This window comes from Triturus cristatus, chromosome 12 (assembly GCF_964204655.1).
Source record: "Triturus cristatus chromosome 12, aTriCri1.1, whole genome shotgun sequence".
NCBI lineage: Eukaryota > Metazoa > Chordata > Amphibia > Caudata > Salamandridae > Triturus > Triturus cristatus.
The window spans coordinates 104276649-104282648 of NC_140595.1; the positions used below are offsets into that span (position 1 = coordinate 104276649).

Genomic DNA, 6000 nt, shown 5'->3' on the forward strand with positions numbered 1-6000 from the left:
GTTTAGAATGTTCTCCTCTCGATGCGTTACTTACCTTGTTATTGTATTTTTGAGACACCCTTGTAACATTGGTTTTTCACCAATGCTTCTTTGAACTGGATTAGTTGCTTCCTTCTACATCTGAAATAAAGGGACTATTTTCTTCCTGTCTTGTCCTTATTATATTGCTTGTTATATTTTGTGCTTGGGGTATGAGCAATTCTGGGCTAAACACACATACCCAGATGCTTCGATCGTGGTCCTTCAGCCCACCACAGCCTCATGAGATTTGCAGGCTGGCCACTCCTTTCACTCTCAAAGGGCCCGTCATCCAGAGTTGATAGTCCGGCTGCCATACAGGGATAGGCTTGTTAAAGGACAACTTGCAACGCAATGAAAGTAGTTAAAGTCCTGCTTCTGTTAGCAGCTAAGAGGAGGGCCCGGGGTACTGTTTGGCAGCCACCTTAAAATGAAAATTCTGTCTTGCCATTCAGTGCCTCCACCTGTGCAGTTTGCAAACCTGAGCTAAAATTAAGCCCATATTTAATATTTTTTTCCCACTCATCCCAGTGTTGCAACAAAGGTTGCCGAGCTGTTTTGAGGACTTGCATGGTGTCCAGTGTCATGCACACATCTTTGCACAATAGTGAAAAAGGTGTTCGAGTGAGTCTAGCATAGGTTTTGTACTGGATGGGTATTTTTCTAGTACAGATTGCTGTGCTTAGACACAGCAAAAACTTTTTCCACTTTGTGTGCTGCACAGTACAGCACACATGCAAAGTTAGAACAGTTTGAAGAAAAGAAAACTTTTCTCCAACTTTTCACTTTTCTTGAGTAGGCATACACTTTTGGTGCAGACCTGGTCTAGAAATGTTAGTAGATCAGTACTTAATTTGTAAAAAAATAAAAATAAGTGCTGGGGCCCTCGTCAGGAGGCCACTGCAGCTTGCACCGCCCGTTGCCTCTGCCAGGCTGTCAATGACGGTACTAGCACACCTACTACCATCACATACCCACGAGTGTGACAATGTAGACTATTCCAGGCCCCCAAAGCTATAAGAATGCATTGAGAGGCAGGTGTCATTAATTTTTAAAGCATAGTGAATTAATGAACAACTGTGTTGTTTTAATCTATAAATCAGACAGACAGCACCACCATGTGGTAGACTGTCATAAGTGCCAGTGTTGATGATTAAGTGCCGGTGCCGAGCACCAGAAACCACTGGCACAAATTAAGCACTGAGTAGATGGGACTTTGCCTCCAAACCATGGGTGATTGCACAGGAGAATCCATCTACCCGCCATGGGCCATTTTTTTTGGTCCTGTCACGGCACATGGGGCCAATTTTAGAATACTAGGGTGTCTGTCAGGCCAATACAACATAGCTCTAGGCGACAGCCTGGACTTGGCCTGACATAGAACTAATGCTCTCTTGTGGACCTTCATTGGCGCTCCTCAATCAGTGATGCTCCTCAAGCTAGTTATCAAGTTCAAGGATTTATTTATTTATGCATACTTATATATCGGACTCAACCTTGAGGTGTCAGCATGCTTTACATGAAACAAGAGAAGACATGCTTCCAATTAAATTGCAGCTGATAGAAAAAGAGAATTTAAAAAGCCTAAACACATTACAGCGTGACATGAGAGGCTGGCTTAGTATATGGTGCACATTTATGTAAGTGTATCACCCTGCACTAATCCAGACAACTCTTATGGTGATTTTAGTAGTCTTAGACAACCTTGGAAAGCTCTCTGAGTGGCAGCTGTGGAGAACAGCCACCAGGCTTAGTCCAGAAGGAGTGTAAAGCAGCTTGTTTTAACAAAACATAATCTTAAAGGTATATATTAAGTGAAAAAGAACCACACAGTGTAGTTATAAAAAATATGTATTCATTATTAACACTCACTAACACAATGTATTATCTCCTACCTGGAGATATAAACACAATACACACAATACTTGGTCAATAGAATACGTAAGTAGCACAGGATACACAATGGTCTCCAGGGGGGAGACCAAACCATATACTAAAATAGTGGAATGCAAACCACAACCTAAGTCGAGAATGGACCCAGAAGACGTAGAAGAGCCGGGGACCCAAGGAACCACCCAAGGTGAGTATCTAGGAACCCCATGGAGGTTGTGCGTAGAGTGGGAACATGACAGCATGCTCAATGTAAGTCAATAGGTAAGTCGCGGTTGCAGTTTTAAAAAAACACAGGACCCTTCCCAGCGGATCCTGAAGAAACCCAGTGGAAGATGGATGGTTGGAGAGTCATCCCACCGGTGGATACCCCAGGGACTGGGATACATACACCAGGGAAGCCGGGTCTATAGGTGCGAAGTGACATCGGAAACCGCCGTAGACTACAATGGAGGACTTCAGGAAAGATGCCGCTGGCGAAGAAAGTGAAAGTGTCCGGTGGAACGCAAAGGTGGATTCAAGATGAGAGGTACCTGCAAGCGGAGGGGACAGAGTCTATGCCACTAAGGAGTGACCAGGAGGCACGGAGGAAGAATGGCCACTGATGTCGGGGATGCAGGAGAGCTGATGGTGCCCTTGAAGTTGCAGCTGTATGGACCCGGAGACTCAGAGGAGGACCAGAAGCCGTGCACAAACTGTCCCACGTCAGATGTCAAGAGCCAAGGAGTCAGAGTCCGGCAGGGGCACCAACAAGCCTTGGCAATGGCAACCAATGCAGTCATAAAAAAAGGTGCAATGACTCACCATGAGCAGGTAAGTCACAGTAGGCCCCAAGCAAGCAGGGGAGCCCACTGAAGCCAAATAAAGCCCTCGAGAGGACCCAAAGGCCGGAGGAACAATAGTAGCAAGAGGACCTCGAGCAGCTCACCAAGGGGTAGTTCAGTCCCAGGTTATCTCAAGGATTGAATATCGATGTACATCACTAACAGGTTTATCAAAAATCTCCACAGCACCACTAAAAGCTTGTCTCAATGCGGCCGCAAGACTCATTACAGGTTCTAGAAAATACGACCATATCTCCCCACATCTGAAAGCACTAAACTGGCTTCCATACGAAGCCAGACTTCAACTTAAACTGGCTTGTATTACCCACAAAGCGCTCCACTACAAAACACCAATGTACTTAGCCCAGAAAAATGAGTTATCAGGGGGGAGCAGGCCGGCCAAGAGTGCCAGAGAGCTGTTGCTGAAACTGCCCATCTTTCGGAGGAAGAAAACGTATGGCAGAGCATTCTCCGGAGCGGTACCCAGAATCTGGAATTCACTCCCTTCCAAATTTGTCAACATTCAAGAGGGAAGCGAAGATCTTCCTAATAGGCAAGTTCCTTCCCTAGACAAGACTGTTCATCATCTGCACCGTGGTTAATAACCAGAAGTCGCATAGCCCTGTCTTGTATGGATACATCCTGCACGAAATGACCACAAAGACATTTACGAATGTAAAGATAAAATTACCAGGTAGCTGCGAAAACCTCTTTAACTGTTCAGTACCACAATTAATGGATCATTGTAGTACTGAAGTAAAACATTCAAAAGGTACACATTGGAACTATGTTGTATGATACCAATGCGTACACCTTTGTATTCTAAACAGTTCTTAAACTTGTTATGTTGAAACTGGTATGAAAGACATGTACCTGATATATATGTATATATATATATATATATATTACTGCTGCTATACAAGTGTAATCTAAACTGTACCTATTGTAAATGTAAAGCGCTTTGATACCCTTGGGTAAAAACTCTATAAATAAAATAAATAAATAAAGGATGAAGGCCCACAGTTCAAAGGATGCAGTGCAGGTGAAGATGTTGGTTGCAGGAGATGCTGAAGCTTCTTGGAGCCCGAAGATCTCTGGAGAAGAGAGTCAACAAGCCTTGGCAACGGTAAGTCAACGCGGTGCACAGAGGTTCTGTTCCAGAGGTTCGGACAAAGGATACTGGCCTCAAACTCAGTGAGAAGACAGTGCAGGCCTCGAGAGAGTTGCAGAACCACCACTTGTGTTGTTGATCCTTTCAGAGCCCGTCGGAGCCCAGGATCAGAATGCCGGTCAGCTGTGTTGCGGAGCCTGCAGATGAAGGGAGTGACTCCTTCACTCCAAGGGAGATTCCTTTGGGTATTTTGAATGTCCACAGGCCTTGTGAAGAACCTGTATGGAGCACAGGCACAGACGTTGCAGCAGACTTGCAGGACAACAAGACCAGGAGCAGCAGGAGTCTTCCCAGTTGCTGTCTCAGTTCCAAAGCCAAGTCCTGCGAGGTCCAGAGTGCCTAGACGGTTGAAGTTGAAATGGTATTGGATCTGAATCTTGTCCCACGATGAATCTAGGGACCCAAGGAAAGGGCTGGGACGATTCAGGGGTACCTCCCAGAGGAGACGCTGGACAGTGGAGAGGATACTCTCATGTCCTTTGTCCAGTTTCGCGCCAGAGCACGCGCCATTGGCTCTCTGAACTGGTTTCAACTAGAGTATGCAAGGAGGGCACCAAATGTGCCCTTCAAAGCAGTCTAGTGGCACTGGCAAACACCCCCACCCTGTCCCAATACAGTAAACCCTGTCTGAGAGGTGGTCACACCTCCCTTTGACAGGAAACCTATTGAGTGCATTCCCTTCTCGAGCTTGGCTCTGCAGCAGGAGGGCAGAATCATGTCTCTGGTCGGCAGCAGCCATAGTTTGCTGTTTAGGTCCAGAAGACTGGTACCGGGAGCTCTGAGGGCCTCCCGGAGAAGCTTTAAAGTGCTTGGAATCATACCTCCCACACCGTACATGTTTGATACCAAACAACAACAGGGTTTGTAACAGCCGGTTTAAAGATAGCCATCGCGTAAATATACTCATTGCCACTATATGTATTTTAATGGCTGATGCACTTACAACTCGGGAGAATGGACTCCGATGGTTGTAGGGGTGTCTCGCTCATGCCGGGGCACCATCACACTTAGAACCGAGCACCCTGCTTTCAGGATTGAAAGGCCTGCCCTAGGGGTGACTTATAGGTTTTAAGTGCCTTGACCGCAGATATAAGAAAACTTATATCTGTCATGAGTGGTGCTAGCACTAGCTAACACAGGCTACAATGGCAGGCCTGTAGTCTCAATCTGAGTGGTCTCTCGTGGGTGGCATAATACATGCTGCAGCTCATGGGAGACCCCTGGTGTACCTATGCCCTGGCTACCTTAGTACCATATACTAGGGACTTACCAGGGTACACCAGTAGCCAATCTGGGGTGTACCCAAGTATTCACCATGTTCAATTTGGGGAAGAAGCACAGATACTGGGGTCCTGATTAGCATGGTCCCAGTCAGACTAGTCAGTAAAACATAACAACACCAGCAAAAAGTGGGGGTAACCATGAATGCAGGTCTTACTTTCCTACCGTAGAGTTCACCTTAATTTGTTCCAGAATGAGCCAGAAGAGGCAAGAAGCTGAGAAATGGGAGGGTTCATGAATGGGAGAGCGGCTAGAGGAGTGAGGGTGAATCAAAGCAGATGTAGGAACCACGAATGGGAGGGACGCTTTGGAGAAGGCAGGAAAATGAGTTCGGCAAACGTAAACACGTCGGCGTACGTCACTCATTCTACTGAAACATTCCTCGCTGTCTGGGCCTCCTGCATTCACCTCATCTACCTTGAAGGTGCTCTCAAACAAATCACCGCGTGAAGATCGCTGCACGTGGAAAAATATGAAAGGCGAGGGAGAAGAAACCGCCATGCCTCGGGCTCCCTATTACTTGAAGTGTTGTCAGACGTCTCGTGTCACGTGGCTGATACCTTCCGACAGCAGAGCGCAGAGAGGTGGTTGCGGCCATATTTCAGCCCCCTTAAAAGTACCTTATTCCCTGATTAGGCCTTCTGTGTACACTGTAATCCAAATTATTCACTAATTTTTTGACCTGAAGCGTTCAGTCCAGCGGCACGGAGGGATACATCAAAGCCTCTCAACTCACAGTGTAATTGTCAGCCATCACTGGGGTGGAACGAGAGGAGGAACTTGGCAACATCTGCTTTCTTCTTTGCTGCTACTAAA

At 46.5% G+C, this 6000-nt stretch overlaps 1 protein-coding gene across 3 annotated transcripts in view; it reads right to left on the bottom strand.

Moving 5' to 3' along the window:
* KANK3 (KN motif and ankyrin repeat domains 3) overlaps positions 1-6000 on the bottom strand; it is a 160312-nt gene that overhangs the window by 43450 nt on the left and 110862 nt on the right. The window lies entirely within an intron of this gene.